The 20,957-nt window shown below is 37.2% G+C and overlaps 1 non-coding gene across 1 annotated transcript; it reads left to right on the top strand.

The window, feature by feature from the left end:
• The first annotated feature begins 16,468 nt into the window (after window positions 1-16,468).
• On the top strand, window positions 16,469-16,576 carry LOC112738502 (small nucleolar RNA R71). The gene has a single exon (XR_003169460.1). It is a non-coding gene; the product is annotated as a small nucleolar RNA R71 (small nucleolar RNA).
• The last annotated feature ends 4,381 nt before the right edge of the window (window positions 16,577-20,957 follow it).

The following is a 20,957-nucleotide window of genomic DNA, read 5'->3' as shown; positions in this document are numbered from 1 at the left end:
GAAGGGGATGAGAGATGAGAGAATTCGAAAATTAAATAAAATAAAATAAAAATATTTTTATTTTTAATTTAAAATCAAAGTTAGAATTCAAAAATTAGAACGAAAAATGAAACTAATTTAAATTGAAATTTAAAACAATTAGTTAATTAAAATTGAATTTTGAAAAAGAGGGAAGGGATTTTCGAAAATTAGAGAGAGAGAGTTAGTTAGGTAGTTTTGAAAAAGATAAGAATCAAACAAAAAATTAAGTGGTTAATTGAAAAAGATTTGAAAATCAGATTTTGAAAAGATAGGAAGTTAGAAAAGATTTTGAAATTAATTTTGAAAAAGATGTGATTGAAACTTATTTTGAAAAAGATTTGAAAAAGAAATTTAAAAAGATTTGATTTTGAAAATTAAAGTTGATTACTTGACTAATAAGAAACAAAAAGATATGATTTAAAATTTAAAGATTGAACCTTTCTTACTAAGTAAGTAACAAACTTAAAATTTTTGAATCAATCACATTAATTGTTAGTAAAGACTTTGAAATTATGAAACAAAATAAGAAAAAAATTTTTGAAAATCAACTTGAAATTTTCAAAAATTATGAGAGAAAAATGAAAAAGATTCGATTTTTTGAAAAAGATTTGAAAAAGATAAGGTTTTTAAATTGAAAATTTGACTTGACTCATAAGAAACAACTAAATTTTAAAAAGTTTTAAAAAAGTCAAGTCAAATATTCGAAATTTATGAGAGAAAAAAGGGAAAGATATTTCTTTGATATTTGAATTTTAATAATGAGAGAGAAAAACATCAAAAAGACTCAATGCATGAAAATTTTGAATCAAAACAAATGATGCATGCAAGAACACTATGAATGTCAAGATGAACACCAAGAACACTTTGAATGTCAAGATGAACATCAAGACTTATTTTTGAAAACTTTTGAGAAAAGAAAAACATGCAAGACACCAAACTTAGAAATTTTCAATAATTAGACACTAACAAATTGAAAATGCATATGAAAAACAAGAAAAGACACAAAGCAAGAAAAATTAAAGATCAAACAAGAAGACTTACTAAGAACAACTTGAAGATCATAAAGAATGCAATGCATGAATTTTCGAAAAATGCAAGAAAGAGATAAACATGCAATTGACACCAAATTTAAAAATTAACACAAGACTCAAACAAGAAACATTAAATTATTTTTGATTTTATGATTTTATTAATTTTTTTGTATATTTTTCAAAAATTATTTTGAAAAAGAAAATAAGGGTTCAAAATTTTTAATAGGAATTCCAGGAATCTTGCAATGTTAGTCTAAAGCTCCAGTCCAGGAATTAGACATGGCTTACTAGCCAGCCAAGCTTTCAGTGAAAGCTCCGGTCTAAAACACTAGACATGGCCAATGGCCAGCCAAGCTTCAGCAGATACAAATCAGACATATAACAGCTGATTAGATGAGAATCCACGGACTCTTGTGATGATAAGTTGAAATCTCGGTCCAAAGGATTAGACATGGCTTCACAGCCATCCAGAATTCAACAGATCATCGTGAAACTCTAGAATTCATTCTTAAAAATTTTGAAGAAAATAGAATAATTTATTTATTTATTTATTTATTTTGAAAATTTTTTCGAAAATAAATAAAAAAATTAAAAAGCTTAAATATAAAATAAGAGTACCTAATCTGAGCAACAAGATGAATCGTCAGTTGTCCAAACTTGAACGATTCCCGGCAACGGCGCCAAAAACTTGGTGCACGAAATTGTGATCTCAATGGCGCCAACAACTTGGTACGCACAATCGTAATCTCAATTCTCTGTCACAACTTCGCACAACTAATCAGCAAGTGCACTGGGTCGTCTAAGTAATAAACCTTACGTGAGTAAGGGTCGATCCCACGGAGATTGTCGGCTTGAAGCAAGATATGGTCACCTTGTAAATCTCATTCAGGCAGATTCAAATGGTTATGGTGAACTGATAATAAAAATATAAATAAAATATAGGATAGAGGTACTTATGTAATTCATTGGTGAGAATTTCAGATAAGCGTATGGAGATGCTTTGTTCCTTCTGATTCTCTGCTTTCTTATTGTCTTCATCCAATCCTTCATACTCCTTTCCATGGCAAGCATTATGTAGGGCATCACCGTCGTCAATGGCTACATCCCATCCTCTCAGTGAAAATGGTCCAAAATGCGCTGTCACAGCACGGCTATTCATCTGCCGGTTCTCGATCATACTGGAATAGGATTCAGTAATCCTTTTGCGTCTGTCACTACGCCCAGCACTCGTGAGTTTGAAGCTCGTCACAGCAATCCCTTCCCGGATCCTACTTGGAATACCACAGACAAGGTTTAGACTTTCTGGATCTTAGGAATGGCCGCCAATAATTCTAGCCTATACCACGAAGACTCTGATCTCATGGAATGGAAGGCTCGATTGTTAGGCGAGGCAACCATGCGTCATGAACCAGGAGGCTAAGAGATACGCACTTAAGCTATTGCAAGTAGAACGGAAGTGGTTGTCAGGCACGCGTTCATAGGTGAGAATGATGATGAGTGTCACGGATCATCACCTTCCTCAGGTTGAAGAACAAGTGTATATCTTAGATAAGAAATAGCCTTGAATTGAATAGAAAAATAATAGTACTTTGCATTAATTCATGAGGAACAACAGAGCTCCACACCTTAATCTATAGTGTGTAGAAACTCTACCGTTGAAAATACATAAGTGATAATGGTCCAGGCATGGCCGAATGGCCAGCCTCCCTAAATGGCATATGAATTCGAAAATAGGGAAAAAGGAACTCTGAATACAATAGTAAAAAGTTCTATTTATGCTAAACTAGTTACTAGGGTTTACGGATATGAGTAAATGATGCAGAAATCCACTTCCAGACCCACTTGGTGTGTGCTTGGACTGAGCATTGAAGCTTTCACGTGTAGAGGTCTTCCTTGGAGTTAAACGCTAGTTTGTAACCTGTTTCTGGCGTTTAACTCTGCTCTGCAACCTGTTTCTGGCGTTTAACTCCAGAATAGGGCAGAGAGCTGGCGTTGAACGCCAGTTTACGTCGTCTAAACTCGAGCAAAGTATGGACTATTATATATTGTTGGAAATCCCTGGATGTCTACTTTTTAACACAATTGAGAGCGCGCCATTTGGAGTTCTGTAGCTCTAGAAAATCCACTTTGAGTGTAGGGAGGTCATAATCCAACAACATTTGCAGTCCTTCTTTAACCTCTGAATCTGATTTTTGCTCAAGTCCCTCAATTTCAGCCAGAAAATACCTGAAATCACAGAAAAACACACAAACTCATAGTAAAGTCCAGAAATGTGCTTTTTAATTAAAAACTAATAAAAATATACTAAAGACTAACTAAATTATACTAAAAACTATGTAAAAACAATGCCAAAAAGCGTATAAATTATCCGCTCATCAATGGTCATGACAACATATGAATTAAACAAAAATTTTGTTTGGGCATTATGTCCTACAGATGGAGTATAGTGCACATTTTCGTCAAATTCAAGCAAAAATTCAAGCATGAACAACCCATAAGTGAAGAATTTGAACACTTGCAATGAAACAAACAAGCAAAGGATTAAGAAAGACTTAAGCTAAGTTACCAAAACTAAAAAAAAAGATGCAAGTAAAACAAGCAACTATGCATAGAAAGAAAATTAAAATAAAAATAAGAAAATTGAAAAGATGAAGAGTGGAGAAGAAAGGGATAGGCAACAGTGGGACTTGCGTTAGCCGCTGCGAGGCTCACGGCAACGAGGTTTCGCCGGAGAAGAAGGGCAAAGAAGAAGAAGAAGAAAGAAAGAAATAGAGTAGGGAGAAAAGACCTGTGCGGACGCACAAGGTTGTGTGTGGACGCACGGGATGGAGAGAGTGGGGGTATGCACGCGCACCGCAACGTGCGAGCGCTGCGAACAGAAGATGTATTGCGACCTGTGCGTATGCACAAAGACGTGTGTGTACGCACACCAGCGCAATTTTGAGGCGTTCAGACGCACAGGACGTGCGAGCGTTGCTGGTAGAGGGGGTCCAGAGACGCGTGCGCGCGCACAGGCATGTGTGCACGCACAACACACTTTTCTCTTTTTTTTTTGAAAGTGAAAATGACCATGTGTGCGTACGCACAGGGAGGTGTGCATCCGCACAGAATGAAAGTGTGGTGGGGTGCGCATGCATAGAGGGTGCGAGCGCTGCGAACAGAGCGTGCTACAACGCGTGTGCGTACGCACACTGCTGTGCGCTTGCACAGGTAGTGACAAACAGGGGAAGTGTGCGTATGCACGAGGCTATGCGCACGCACAGAACTCTGTTTCTGCAACATTTTTAAAGCCTCCAAGGCACCAATCATGATATCAATTAAAGTTTTTCAAGCCCAAAACATATCATTCATCAAAAACACATGATCAAACATAAAATTCAACTAAATTCAACCAAGAATGCAATCAACCTAAGCTAATTAAAGAGACAAAATTGAATAAACAAAACTAAAAGAAAGAAGGGTTGAAAAGATATTACCATGGGGGTGTCTCCCACCTAGCACTTTGGTTTTAAGTCCTCAAGTTGGACTTTTGAGTGAAGCTTGTGTCATGGTGGCTTATGCTTCCACTCATCCTTGAGTTGCCACCCATGTTTGTTCTTCAAGAATCCTCCGGGATCCCACACTTTGGTTTCTCTATCATCCTCTTGTTGACCTTCACTTGTGCCTTTAGATGAACAACCTCTCCAAGCACCTTTGAAGCACCCACCTGAATGTTGGACTCCTCCAAATTGGACCTTGCACCACTTGTTCCTTGGACTCCATTGCCAGCCAACATCCAATCCTTCACCATTTAACACTCCAAGAAGCACCTTGAGTTGATGATCTGTTTCCAAGAGAGGAAATTGATATGGGCTTATGAAGCTCATAGAGAAAATTGTTACCCACTCAATTTTTTGTTGTAGTGGAGTTATCCTATTAAGCTCTTGCACAATTGCTTCCACTTCTTGGGTGATCACATCTTTCTCACCATCCTTTTCAAGCTCTTCCATATCCCTCTTAAACTCAAGAGTGGAAGGTTCCTCAAGATCATTGAGGGGGTTGACCAAGGTGGACAAAAAATCATTGATGATGCAATCCACTTCTTGATCAAACTCTCTCAATTCTCCATTCACCTCTTCCGTTTCACAAGTTCTACCTTCCTCCTCTTGTTACAATTCTTGTTCTAACTCTTCTACCTCCCCTTGAGGCTCCATGTTCTCCTCCTTATTACACTCCATACTTGATCCTCCACCTTCCTCAAGGGGGATGTCTTGAGTTCTTAAGCGTAGTAGGGTCAAGCGGTTCACCGCTTCGGCTATGATAGCCGTAAACTCCCCTTGCTTTCTTTGGAACCCTTCTTGATCTTGGAAGAATGCTTGAAGGTCTTATTGTTCTTGGGGCAAGGGTTGGAAAACTTCATATTGGGGTGGAAGAGAAGGTTCAAAGGTTGGGAGAAAGGTTGTATAGTTGGAAGGTGTGTCATGTGGATGAGGGTATTGAGGTGGTGTACAAGGGTGTGGTTCATATGGTTGGTAACACGGTGTATAGACATTTTGATTCCATGGAGGTGTATAGGGTGGTGCTTGAAGGTTAGGTGGTTGAGGGTTAGGTAAGGGGTATCTTTCATATCCTTGGATTTGGTATTCACATAGGGGAGGGTTTGGCTTGTTGTAGTATGAGGGAGATGTTTGCCATGAGTGTTGCTCATATGCAATTGGTTCCTCCCTAAATTGATTCTCCCACTCTATGAAGCAATCCCAATTTGGATTCATGATACCCTACAAAACATTCACAACCAAGATCCAAGCAACAAGGGTGATAGCTCATAGAAAAAGTAGCAAATAAAAACAAAGGACATCAATAAACAAGAAAAACAAAAACCTAAATATTAACAAAAATGACCAAACAACCAAAAAGTAAAGTATTTACACTATCAACATATTTACAACAACTTAAGATAGCACTCAATTGCGTCCCCGACAACAGCGCCAAATTTGATAACAAGAGAACCATTGTTAGTCTAGATTTTCACAAAATAGAATTTCATCGTTGAAAGTATAGTCTAGACCAAAAATTAATTCCCAAGATCAAATAATAAAGTCAAAATAAAATATAAACCGAGAGTATTTAGCTCCCGGGTTGTCTTCCCCTAGGAGTTGCAATGAAATGTCACGTTATTGGCTATGGGAGAAAGAGAGCATGGGGAATTGTGAATGAAAGCAAGAGCAAGAAATGTAAATAGCAAGAAAGTAATTGATCATGCAAGAAATGTAAATGGCAACTCTTGGTAAGAATTGGGGAATTTAGGATTCCTATCCTAGTTATGGACCACAAACATGGCAATTGTGTGGAAGCAATCCAAATCAATTAATCCTCCTTGAGAATTAGTCAAAGGCGTAATTGATCTCAATCCATAAGTCCTAGTCAACTCACTAATTACTTAGTGAAAGACTAGCGTCAATGGAAACCAAACCAATTAACCATTCTCACATAATGCAGAATGGACATCCACAACTCAATTCTACCTAAACACCCAATTTCTCAACCAAGAGTGTGAAAACTAAACATGCAAGAATTTAAACATCAAAGCAATTAAATAAACATGCAAGGAATCAAAAGTCAAAGCAATTAAAATGCAAGTAAAGGAAACTTAAAATGTAAGAAAACCACTTGGCAAGTAATTGAGAGCTAAGGTTACCTATCCTAGCCATTGACCACAAACACATGATGATTATGAAGAGTTAATCCTACTTAGTCAACCTTACATCAAAGATAAGTCAAGTAGGCATAGTTAATTTCAATCCCTAAGTCGTTTGTCAACACTAAGGGGTCACATAGAGTCAAGGAGACCAAATCAACTAACTACTCTAATGTATCAAATAAGAATGGACATCAATGACTCAAGGAACACCAAAGTCAACAATTTCAAGCCAAGAGTGGGCAAAAACTAAGTAAAAACTAAGCCAAGCATTTTATCAAACACTTGGTGTGCATGAAAATAAAATAATATTAAATTGTAATAAAATAAATTCTAAAGCTACCAAAGCAAGAAAATAGCAATAACAACTCAAGAAAGCAATAAATGACATGGAAACATAAATTTGCATTAAATGTAAATTAAAATAACAAGGGTGTGCATAAACATAAAAGACAACTAAAATGAAAAATTAACAAGATAAACAAGAAAATTAAGACAATAGAACAAAGAAAGGTAGAAGAAACTAGATTAAAACAAGAATTGAAAGTAGTAATTACAAGGAAATTAAACTAAAAACCCTAGGTTCTAGAGAGAAGGGGGAGCTTTTCTCTCTAGAAAACTAACAAAAACATGTAAAAACATAAACCTAAGTGCTCCCCCCGTTCATCCTTCTTCAATTTGGCCTTAAATAGCTTCAAAAAAATGAGTTGGATTGGGTATTGGGGCCCAGAAATCGCTACCAGCGAGTTGCAATTAATGAGGTCACGTGCAGGGACCTGTGCGTACGCACAAGTACCTGTGCGTACGCACACTTAGACTTATGTTCACAATAGCAAATTGCATATAATTTTGAAGCCCCGGATGTTAGCTTTCCAATGTCACTGAAACCGCCTCATTTGAACCTCTGTAGCTCAAGTTATGACCAATTTAGTACAGAGAGGTCAGGGCTGGCAGCTTTCCAAATCCTTCATTTCTTGAATTCTTCCCTTTTGCATGCTCTTTTCCTCACTTCTTCAACCCATACTTGCCTTGGAAACCTGAAAATCACTTAACAAATACTTAAATGCACCAAATGGGATTATAGTGAATTAAAATTGACTAAATTGAGCATAAAAGAGCATGTTTTCACTTTCAAGCACAATTTAGGAAGAAATCTCAAAAGCATGCTATTTAGATGAATAAATGTGGGTTTATGTGATGAGATCCACTCAATTCAAACCAAAATATATCGAAAAATATGGACTCATCAAGTACCTTATTTCATTTATGAAATTATGAGTGGTCTTAGAGAGGCTAGAAACCAGAGTAACCAAGTCAGAAAGGCTCTGCTTAGAGGCTTCCATATTCCCTTGAAAAGATGGAATGGTGGTTTGTTATTGAACCTATTCTGGTTTCTTCCACCTTGGTTGCTGAAACCTTGCTTAGGTTTCTGTTGATCTTTCCATGAAAGATTGGGATGGTTCCTCCATGAAGGGTTGTAAGTGTTTCCATAGGGTTCTCCCATGTAATTCACCTCCTCCATGGTGGGTTGCTCAGGATCATAAGCTTTTTCTTTAGGAGAAACTTCCTGATTATTGCCAACTGCAGTTTGCATCCCAGTGAGATATTGAGAGATCATGTTGACCTGTTAGGTCAAGATCTTATTCTGAGCCAGGATGGCATTTAGAGTCTCAACTTCATGAATTCCTTTCTTCTGAGAGATTCCATGGTTTACAGGATTCCTCTCAGAGGTGTACATGAATTGGTTGTTTGCAACCATCTCAATGAGTTCTCTGGCTTCTGCAGGTGTTTTCTTCAAGTGGAGAGATCCACTTGCAGAGCTGTCCAATAAAATTTTGGACATCTCAGATAAACCATCATAGAACACGCCTATGAGGGACCACTCTGAGAGCATGTCAGGAGGATATCTCCTGATCAGCTGCTTATGTCTTTCCCAAGCTTCATAAAGGGATTCACCTTCTCTTTGTCTGAAGGTTTAAACTTCCACTCTAATCTTGCTTATCTTTTGAGCAGGAAAGAACTTAGCTAGAAAAGCATTAACCAGCTTTTTCCAAGAGTCAAGACTCTCTCTTGGTTGGGCATCCAACCAGAACTTAGATCTGTCTCTTAAAGCAAAGGGGAAAAGCATCAGCTTATAGACTTCAGGATCAACTCCATTAGTCTTTATAGTACCACAGATCTATAAGAATTCTGCTAAGAACTGATGTGGATCATCCATTGGATGTCCATAGAATTTGCAGTTCTGTTACAGAAGAGAGACTAACTGAGGCTTAAGTTCAAAATTCTTAGCTCCAATGGCAGGTACAGCAATGCCTCTGCCATAAAAATCAGAAGTAGGCATGGTGAAGTCACCAAGGACCTTTCTGGGCTCCTCTTGTGGTTCGGCCATGTCTCATTGTTCTTGTTCAAAACTTTCTGAAAGGTCTCTTTCGGAGTGTTGTGCTTTAGCTTGTTGTAAACGCCTCCTCAGAGTCTTTTCAGGTTCAGGATCAGGAGTCAAGAGGGGTTCTTTATCCCTGTTCCTGGTCATAAACAAGAAAAAAAAAGGAAAAGAAAGAAAAGAAGAAAGCTCTTTGTGCCAATTGGCAAGAAGCTCCTCCTTAAAGTCAGAAGTAAAGAAAGAAGAAGAAGAAAGAAAAGAAGTAAAAGAAGTAGAAGAAAAATACCTTGGAAATAGTAGATAAGAGTAAATAAAAGAAGATATAATAAAAGAAATAGAAGAAGAATACTTTGAAAATAGGGGGATAGAAATAATTAAGATGAGAAGGAAGAATACATAGGGGGAAGAAGAAGAGTGATATAGATGTGAGAAGAAGAGCAGTATAAATAGAAAAAGTAAATAAGAGTTGAAATAGTTTTGTTTTTATTTTATTTATTTAGTTAATTGATTTTCAAAAATTATGGTTAATAATTTAAAAAGATTTAAAATTTAAATGTTAAATTTCGAAAATAGAAGAGAGAGAAGAGAGAGAAATTTTCAAAAATTAAGAGAGATGGGAGTTAGTTTGGTAGTTTTGAAAAAAAAGAGAGAGAGAAGAAGATATTATTTTCGAAAATTAAGGAAGAGAGGAGTTAGTTAGGAGGTTTTGAAAAATAGGAGAGAGAAGATAAGATATTAATTAAGAAAAGATAAAATAATTAAAAAATGAAATAAAAGATAAGATAAGTAAAGATTTGAAACTAAAGTTTGAAATTAGAAAAAGAGAAGATTTTGAAATTTGATTTTGAAAAAGATTTTATTTTTAAAATTTGAAATTTGAAAAAGATAACATAAGTTTTTAAATTTTGAAAGAGATATGAAAAAGATAAGATTTTTGAAAAAGATAAGTGGTGCACGAAATTGTGATCTCAGGCAACGGCGCCAAAAACTCTGTACGCACGTCTTAATAAATTGTTTTTCATTCACAACTTCGATACAACTAACCAGCAAGTGCACTGGGTCGTCCAAGTAATAAACCTTACGTGAGTAAGGATCGATCCCACGGAGATTGTTGGTATGAAGCAAGCTATGGTCACCTTGTAGATCTCAGTCAGGCGGATATAAAATAGTTATGGAGTTTTCGAAAATAAATAATAAAATAAGGATAGAAATACTTATGTAAATCATTGGTGAGAATTTCAGTTAAGCGCATAGAGATGCTTTCGTTCCTCTGAACCTCTGCTTTCCTGCTGTCTTAATCCAATCAATCCTACTCCTTTCCATGGCTGGCTTTATGTAAGGACATCACCATTCTCAATGCCTACTTTTGATCCTCTCTGGAAAATAGTCCGATGCGCTATCACTGCATGGCTAATCGTCTGGAGGCATCACCGTTGTCAATGGCTGCGTTCCATCCTCTTGTGAAAATGGTCCAAATGCTCTGTCACAGCACGGCTAATCATCTGAGGTTCTCGATCATACTGGAATAGGATTCATCCTCCTTTTGCGTCTGTCACTACGCCCAGCACTCGCGAGTTTGAAGTTCGTCATAGTCATTCAATCCCAGAGTCCTACTCGGAATACCACAGATAAGGTTTAGACTTTCCGGACTCTCATGAATGCCGCCATCAATCTAGCTTATACCACGAAGATTCTGATTAAGAGATCCAAGAGATACTCATTCAATCTAAGGTAGAACGGAAGTGGTTGTCAGGCACGCGTTCATAGGGAATGATGATGATTGTCACGTTCATCACATTCAGGTTGAAGTGCGAATGAATATCTTAGAAGCGGAATAAGTTGAATTGAATAGAAAAACAGTAGTACTTTGCATTAATCTTTGACGAACAGCAGAGCTCCACAGCTTAATCTATGGAGTGTAGAAACTCTACCGTTAAAAATACATAAGTGAAAGGTCCAGGCATGGCTGAATGGCCAGCCCCTCTGATCTAAGAACCAGACGTCCCAAGATGTCTAATACAATAGTAAAAAGTTCTATTTATAATAAACTAACTACTAGGGTTTACAGAAGTAAGTAATTGATGCATAAATCCACTTCCGGGGCCCACTTGGTGTGTGCTTGGGCTGAGCTTGAATGTTACACGTGCAGAGGATCTTTCTGGAGTTGAATGCCAGGTTGTAACGTATTTCTAGCGTTCAACTCTGGTTTTTGATGTGTTTCTGGCGTTTAACTCCAGACATCAGCGTAGAACTGGCGTTCAACGCCCTTTTACGTCGTCTAAACTCGGTCAAAGTATAGATTATTATACATTGATGGAAAGCCCTGGATGTCTACTTTCCAACGCAATTGGAAACGTGCCATTTTGAGTTCTGTAGCTCCAGAAAATCCACTTTGAGTGCAGGGAGGTCAGAATCCAACAGCATCAGCAGTCCTTCTTCAACCTCTGAATCTGATTTTTGCTCAAGTCCCTCAATTTCAGCCAGAAAATACCTAAAATCACACAAAAATACACAAACTCATAGTAAAGTCCAAAAATGTGAATTTAGCAAAAAAAATAATGGAAACATCCCTAAAAGTAACTAGATTCTACTAAAAATATACTAAAAACAATGCCAAAAAGCGTATAAATTATCCGCTCATCACAACACCAAACTTAAATTGTTGCTTGTCCCCAAGCAATTGAAAATCAAATAGGATAAAAAGAAGAGAATATACTATAAATTCCAAACTATCAATGAAACGTAGCTCCAATCAGATGAGCGGGACTTGTACCTTTTTGCCTCTTGAATAGTTTTGGCATCTCACTTTATCCATTGGGGTTCAGAATGATTGGCATCTATAGGAACTCAGAGTTCAGATAGTGTTATTGATTCTCCTAGTTCAGTATGATGATTCTTGAACACAGCTATTTTATGAGTCTTGGCCGTGGCCCTAAGCACTTTGTTTTCCAGCATTACCACCGGATACATAAATGCCACAGACACATAACTGGGTGAACCTTTTCAGATTGTGACTCAGCTTTGCTAAAGTCCCCAATTAGAGGTGTCCAGGGTTCTTAAGCACACTCTTTTTTTTTTTTTGCTTTGGACCTTGACTTTAACCGCTCAGTCTCAAGTTTTCACTTGACACCTACACGCCACAAGCACATGGTTAGGGACAGCTTGGTTTAGCCGCTTAGGCCAGGATTTTATTCCTTTAGGCCCTCCTATCCACTGATGCTCAAAGCCTTGGGATCCTTTTTATTACCCTTGCCTTTTGGTTTTAAGGGATATTGGCTTTTTGCTCTTGCCTCTTGGTTTTAAGAGCTTTTGGCTTTTTCTGCTTGCTTTTTCTTATATTTTTTTTTGCCTATTTTTTTTTCTGCAAGCTTTATTCTTTGCTGCTTTTTCTTGCTTCAAGAATCATTTTTATGATTTTTCAGATTATCAAATAACATGTCTCCTTGTCATCATTCTTTCAAGAGCCAACATATTTAACATTCTTAAACAACAACTTCAAAAGACATATGCACTGTTCAAGTATTCATTCAGAAAACAAGAAGCATTGTCACCACATCAATATAATTAAACTAAGTTCAAGGATAAATTCGAAACTCATGTACTTCTTGTTCTTTTGAATTAAAACATTTTTCATTTAAGAAAGGTGATGGATTCATAGGACATTCATAACTTTAAGACACAGTTACTAAATACTAATGATCATGTAATGAAGACACAACCACAGATAAGCACTTAAAATAGAGAAAAAGAAAAACAGAGAATGTAAGAACAAGGAATGAGTCCACCTTAATGATGGTGGCGTTTCCTTCTTGAGGAACCAATGATGTCCTTGAGCTCTTCTATGTCTCTTCCTTGTCTTTGTTGCTCCTCCCTCATTGCTTTTTGATCTTCTCTAATTTCATGAAGGATGATGGAGTGCTCTTGATGTTCCACCCTTAGTTGTCCCATGTTGGAACTTAGTTCTCCTAGGGAGGTGTTGATTTGCTCCCAATAGTTTCGTGGAGGAAAATGCATTTGAGGCATCTCCGGGATCTCATGGTGATGAGCTTCATGCGTCTCTTGAGATCCATGAATGGGCTCTCTTGCTTGCTCTATCCTTTTCTTAGTGATGGGCTTCTCTTCCTCAATGGGAATGTCTCCTTCTATGAAAGCTCCATCTAAGTAACATAGATGGCAAACAAGATGAGGGAAAGCTAGCCTTGCCCCAGGGGAGGGCTTTTCGGCTATTTTGTAGAGTTCAAGGGAGATGACTTCATGAACTTCTACTTCTTCTCCAATCATGATGCTATGAATCATGATGGCTCGATCCACAGTAACTTCAGATCGGTTGCTAGTGGGGATGATGGAGCGTTGGATGAACTCCAACCATCCTCTAGCCACAGGCTTGAGGTCCAGTCTTCTTAATTGAACCGGCTTGCCTTTGGAGTCAATCTTCCATTGAGCTCCTTCCACACATATGTCCATGAGGACTTGGTCCAACCTTTGATTAAAGTTGACCCTTCTAGTGTAGGGGCGTGCATCTCCTTGCATCATAGGCAAGTTAAACGCCAACCTCACATTTTCCGGACTAAAATCTAAGTATTTCCCCCGAACCATTGTAATATAATTCTTTGTGTTTGGGTTCTTACTTTGATCATGGTTCCTAGTGATCCATGCATTGGCATAGAACTCCTGAACCATTAGGATGCCGACTTGTTGGATGGGGTTTGTTAGAACTTCCCAGCCTCTTCTTTGGATTTCATGTCGGATCTCCGGATACTCATTTCTCTTGAGTTTGAAAGGGACCTCGGGGATCACCTTCTTCTTGGCCACAACATCGTAGAAGTGGTCTTGATGAGCTTTGGAGATGAATCTTTCCATCTCCCATGACTCGGAGGTGGAAGCTTTTGTCTTTCCTTTCCCTTTTCTAGAGGATTCTCCGGTCTTGGGTGCCATCAATGGTAATGGAAAAACAAAAAGCTTATGCTTTTAACACACCAAACTTAGAATATTGCTCGCCCTCGAGCAAGAGAAGAAAGAATAGATGAAGAAGAAGAAGAAAATATGGAGGAGAGGAGGGAGAGGTGTATTCAGCCAAGATGGGGAAGAGAGGGTTGTGTTGTGTGAAAATGAGGAAGAATGGAGGGCTATATATAGGGAAGAGAGTTTGAGGTGATTGGTGAAGAGTTTTGGGGAAGAGTGTTTATGGGATTGTGTGAAAGAGGGGTGAGAAGAAGTGAGTGGAGGTAGGTGGAGATCCTGTGGGGTCCACAGATCCTAAGGTGATCCTGTGGGGTCCACAGATCCTGAGGTGTCCAAGGATTTACAACTTTGCACCATATTAGGCATGCAAAATGCCCTTGCACACAACTCTGGGCGTTCAGCGCCAGATTGGTGCTTGTTCTGGGCGTTCAGCGCCAGCTCTTCTCCAGGGTGCACTTCTGGCGTTCAAACGCCCAGATGCTGCCCATTTTGGGCGTTCAGCGCCAGAACCATGCTCTGTTCTGGCGTTGAACGCCAGCCAGATGCTTCTTACTGGCGTTTAAACGCCAGTGAGATCCTCCTCCAGGGTGTGATTTTTCTTCTGCTATTTTTGATTCCGTTCTCAATTTTTTGATTTATTTTGTGACTCCACATGATCATGTACCTATAAAGACATATAAATAATAAAAATATAGTTAAATAAAAATTGGGTTACCTCCCAACAAGCGCTTCCTTAATGTCAATAGCTTGACAGTGGGCTCTCATGGAGCCTCACAGATGTTCAGAGCATTGTTGAGACTCCCCAACACCAAACTTAGAGTTTGACTGTGGGGGCTTTGGTTGACTCTGCAGTGAGAGAAGCTTTTTATGCTTCCTCTCCATGGGTACAGAGAGAGATCCTTGAGTTTTAAACACAAGGTTGTCCTCATTTAGTTGAAGGATCAATTCTCCTTTGTCCACATCAATCACAGCTCTTGCTGTGGCTAGGAAGGGTCTTCCAAGAATGATGGATTCATCCTTATCCTTCCCAGTATCCAGGATTATGAAATCAGTAGGGATGTAAAGGTCTTTAACCTTTACTAACATGTCCTCTACTTGTCCATAAGCTATTTTTATGGATTTGTCTGCCATTTCTAATGAGAAATTGGCTTCCTGTACCTCAAGGGTTCTTAGTTTCTCCATTACAGAGAGTGGCATGAGGTTTATTCCTGACCCAAGGTCACACAGAGCCTTCTCAAAGGTCATGGTGCCTATGGTACAAGGTATTAAGAACTTTCCAGGATCCTGTTTCTTCTGAGGCAATGTCAGTTGATCCAGATCACTCAGTTCATTGATGAGCAAGGGAGGTTCATCTTCCCAAGTCTCATTACCAAATAATTTGGCATTCAGCTTCATGATTGCACCAAGGTACTTGGCAACTTGCTCTTCAGTAACATCCTCATTCTCTTCAGAAGAAGAATACTCATCAGAGCTCATGAATGGCATAAGGAGGTTCAATGGAATCTCAATGGTCTCTAGATGAGTCTCAGATTCCTTTGGTTCCTCAGAGGGAAACTCCTTATTGATCACTGGACGTCCCAGGAGGTCTTCCTCACTGGGATTCACGTCCTCAACCTCCCTTACAGGTTCGACCATGGTAATTAATTCAATGGCCTTGCACTCTCCTTTTGGATTCTCTTCTGTATTGCTTGGGAGAGTACTAGGAGGGATTTCAGTGATCCTTTTACTCAGCTGGCCCACTTGTGCTTCCAAATTTCTAATGGAAGATCTTGTTTCATTCATGAAACTTATAGTGGCCTTGGACATATCAGAGACTAAGTTTGCTAAATTAGAGGTATTTTATTCAGAATTCTCTGTCTGTTGCTGAGTGGATGATGGAAAAGGTTTACTATTGTTAAACCTATTTCTTCCACCATTATTAAAGCCTTGTTGAGGCTTTTGATGATCCTTCCATGAGAGATTTGGATGATTTCTCCATGATGGATTATAGGTGTTTCCATAAGGTTCACCTAAGTAATTTACCTCTGCTATTGCAGGGTTCTTAGGATCATAAGCTTCTTCTTCAGAAGATGCCTCTTGAGTACTGTTGGATGCAGCTTGCATTACATTCAGACTCTGAGAAATCATATTGACTTGCTGAGTCAATATTTTATTCTGAGCCAATATAGCATTCAGAGTATCAATTTCAAGAACTCCCTTATTCATAGGCGTCCCATTATTCACAGGATTCCTTTCAGAAGTGTACATGAACTGGTTATTAGCAACCATGTCAATGAGTTCTTGAGCTTCTGCAGGCATTTTCTTTAGGTGAATGGATCCACCTGCAGAAGTATCCAATGACATTTTAGCTAATTTAGACAGACCATCATAGAATATGTCCAGGATGGTCCATTCTGAAAGCATGTCAGAAGGACACTTTTTGGTCAGTTCTTTGTATCTCTCCCAAGCTTCATAGAGGGATTCACCTTCTTTCTGTCTGAAGGTTTGAACATCCACTTTAAGCTTACTCAGCTTTTGAGGAGGAAAGAACTTGGCTAAGAAAGCCTTGACCAGCTTATCCCAAGAGTTCAGGCTATCCTTAGGTTGAGAGTCCAACCATATTCTAGCTGTCTCTCACAGCAAAAGGGAAAAGCATGAGCCTGTAGACTTCAGGATCTACTCCATTAGTCTTAACAGTATTACATATCTGCAAGAATTCAGTTAAAAACTGAAAAGGATCTTCAGATGGAAGTCCATGAAACTTGCAGTTCTGCTGCATCAGAGAAACTAATTGAGGTTTCAGCTCAAAATTGTTTGCTCCAATGGCAGGAATGGAGATGCTTCTTCCATGTAAATTGGAATTAGGTGCAGTAAAGTCACCAAGCATCCTCCTTGCATTATTATTATTATTTTTGGCCGCCATCTCCTCTTCCTGTTCGAAAATTTCTGAAAGGTGCTTGTTGGATTGTTGTAATTTAGCTTCTCTTAGTTTCCTCTTCAGAGTCCTTTCAGGTTCTGGATCTGCTTCAACAAGAATATTCTTGTCCTTGCTCCTGCTCATATGAAAAAGAGGGAACAGAAAAATAATAATAATAAGGATCCTTTTTGCCCAAGTATGGAGGTTCCCTTTGTGAGTAGAAGAAAAGAAGAAGAAAAGAATGTAATATAAAGAAAGAAACAAACGGGTGAGGAGAGCAGGGATGTGAGATGAAGAGAAGTGTTAGTAGATGAATAAATGAATAGAAGGAGATGAGAGAGAAAGGGAATTTTCGAAAATTATTTTTGAAAAAGAGTTAGTGATTTTCGAAAATAGTTTTTGAAAAAGGTTAGTAATTTTTCGAAAATTAAAATAAAAAATGAAAATAATTAGTTAATTAAAAAAAGAAATTTTGAAAAAGAGGGAAGATATTTTCGAAAATTAGAGAGAGAGAGTTAGTTAGGTAGTTTTCAAAAAGATAAGAAACAAACAAAAAGTTAGTTAGTTAGTTGAAACAAATTTGAAAATCAATTTTGAAAAGATAAGAAGATAAGAAGTTAGAAAGGATATTTTAAAATCAAATTTTGAAAAAGATAAGATAAAGAGATATTTTTGAAAAGATATGATTGAAATTAGTTTTGAAAAAGATTTGAATTTTTTTTAAAATCACAATTAATGACTTGATTCACAAGAAATCACAAGATGTGATTCTAGAACTTAAAGTTTGAATCTTTCTTAACAAGCAAGTAACAAACTTGAAATTTTTGAATCAAAACATTAATTGATGATGTTATTTTCGAAAATTATGTGATAAAGAGAAGAAAAAGATTTTTGAAAAATATTTTTAAAATTTTCGAAATAACTAAGAAAAATGAAAAAGATTTGATATTTGAAAAAGATTTTAAAAAAAGATAAGATTTTTAAATTGAAAATTTGATTTGACTCATAAGAAACAACTGAATTTTAAAAAGTTTTGAAAAATTCAACTCAAATTTTCGAATTTATGAGAAGAAAAAGGGAAAGATATTTTTTTTATTTTTGAATTTTTAATGATGAGAGAGAAAAACATGAAAATGATGCAATGCATGAAAATTTTAGATCAAAACAATGAATGTATGCAAGAATGCTATGAATGTCAAGATGAACACCAAGAACACTTTGAAGATCATGATGAACATCAAGAACTTATTTTTGAAAAAATTTTTAATGCAAAAAAAACATGCAGGACACCAGACTTAAAGATTTTTCATGTATAGACACTATGAATGCAAGAATGCATATGAAAAACAAGAAAAGACACAAAACAAGAAAACATCAAGATCAAACAAGAAGACTTACCAAGAACAACTTGAAGATCATGAAGAACACTATGAATGCATGAATTTTTCGAAAAATGCAAAATGAGTATGCAATTGACACCAAACTTACAATTTGACTCAAGACTCAAACAAGAAACACAAAAATATTTTTGATTTTTATGATTTTCTAATTTTTTTTTGTATTTTTATTTTATATTTTTCGAAAATTAGTGTAAAAAAGAAAAATAAGGATTTCAAAATTTTTAATATGAATTCCAGGAATCTTTCACTCTTAGTCTAAAGCTCCAATCTGAGGGTTAGGCATGGCTTAATAGCCAGCCAAGCTTTAGTATGGAATTAATTGCATTGAAGTGATTAGTTGAAGCCTCAGTCCAAACGAATTTAGACATAGCTTTACATCCAGCCAGGATTCAACAAATCATCATGAAACACTAGAATTCATTCTTAAAAACTCTTAAGAAAAATATATTTTTGAAAACATTTTTATTTTATTTATTTATTTATTTTTTGGAAAACAGAGGAGAAAATTTTTTTGAAAGATTTTTGAAAAATTTTTGAAAAGAAAACAAAAAGAAAATTACCTAATCTGAGCAACAAGATGAACCGTCAGTTGTCCAAACTCAAACAATCCCCGGCAACGACGCCAAAAACTTGGTGCACGAAATTGTGATCTCAGGCAACGGCGCCAAAAACTCTGTACGCACGTCTTAATAAATTGTTTTTCATTCACAACTTCGATACAACTAACCAGCAAGTGCACTGAGTCGTCCAAGTAATAAACCTTACGTGAGTAAGGGTCGATCCCACGGAGATTGTTGGTATGAAGCAAGCTATGATCACCTTGTAGATCTCAGTCAGGCGGATATAAAATAGTTATGGAGTTTTTGAAAATAAATAATAAAACAAGGATAGAAATACTTATGTAAATCATTGGTGAGAATTTTAGATAAGCGCATAGAGATGCTTTCGTTCCTCTGAACCTCTGCTTTCCTGCTGTTTTCATCCAATCAATCCTACTCCTTTCCATGGCTGACTTTATGTAAGGACATCACCATTGTCAATGGCTACTTTTGATCCTCTCTGGAAAATGGTCCGATGCGCTGTCACTGCATGGCTAATCGTCTGGAGGCATCACCGTTGCCAATGGCCGCATTCCATCCTCTTGTGAAAATGGTCCAAATGCTCTGCCATAGCACGACTAATCATCTGAGGTTCTCGATCATACTGGAATAGGATTCACCCTCCTTTTGCGTCTATCACTACGCCCAGCACTCACGAGTTTGAAGTTTGTCACAGTCATTTAATCCCAGAGTCCTACTCAGAATACCACAGAAAAGGTTTAGACTTTCCGGACTCTCATGAATGCCGCCATCAATCTAGCTTATACCACGAAGATTCTGATTAAGAGATCCAAGAGATACTCATTCAATCTAAGGTAGAACGGAAGTGGTTGTCAGGCACGCGTTCATAGGAAATGATGATGATTGTCACGTTCATCACATTCAGGTTGAAGTGCGAATGAATATCTTAGAAGCGGAATAAGTTGAATTGAATAGAAAAACAGTAGTACTTTGCATTAATCTTTGACGAACAGCAGAGCTCCACACCTTAATCTATGGAGTGTAGAAACTCTACCGTTAAAAATACATAAGTGAAAGGTCCAGGCATGGCCGAATGGCCAGCCCCTCTGATCTAAGAACCAGACGTCCCAAGATGTCTAATATAATAGTAAAAAGTTCTATTTATAATAAACTAACTACTAGGGTTTACAGAAGTAAGTAATTGATGCATAAATCCACTTCCGGGACCCACTTGGTGTGTGCTTGGGCTGAGCTTGAATGTTACACGTGCAGAGGCTCTTTCTGGAGTTGAACGCCAGGTTGTAACGTATTTCTGGCGTTCAACTCTGGTTTGTGACGTGTTTCTGGCGTTCAACTCTAGACAGTAGCATAGAACTGGCGTTCAACGCCCTTTTATGTCATCTAAACTCAGTCAAAGTATGGATTATTATACATTGATTAAAAGCTCTGGATGTCTACTTTCCAACGCAATTAGAATCGCGCCATTTTGAGTTCTGTAGCTCCAGAAAATCTACTTTGAGTGCAGGGAGGTCAGAATCCAACAGCATCAGCAGTCCTTCTTCAACCTCTGAATCTGATTTTTGCTCAAGTCCCTCAATTTTAGCCAGAAAATATCTGAAATCACAGAAAAACACACAAACTCATAGTAAAGTCCAGAAATGTGAATTTAGCATAAAAACTAATGAAAACATCCCTAAAAGTAACTAGATTCTACTAAAAATATACTAAAAACAATGCCAAAAAGCGTATAAATTATCCGCTCATCAATAAAATTTTTAATTTTGAAAAGATTTTATTTTTGAAAACTTGACTACTAAGATATGATAAGATGAAGATTTAAAATCAAAATCTGAATTTGTAGTCAAAAATTTCAAAAATTAAGTGAAAGATAAGTTAGAAAAGATAATTTTTTTTTATTTTTGAATTTTATGATGAAAGAGAAAAAACACAAAAAAGACACAAGACTTAAAACTTTTAGATCTAGCACCCCTTTATTTTCGAAAATTTGGAGAGAAACACAAGGGGACACC

This window comes from Arachis hypogaea, chromosome 13 (genome assembly GCF_003086295.3).
Source record: "Arachis hypogaea cultivar Tifrunner chromosome 13, arahy.Tifrunner.gnm2.J5K5, whole genome shotgun sequence".
NCBI lineage: Eukaryota > Viridiplantae > Streptophyta > Magnoliopsida > Fabales > Fabaceae > Arachis > Arachis hypogaea.
This window is presented reverse-complemented; position numbering and strand designations above follow the sequence as displayed.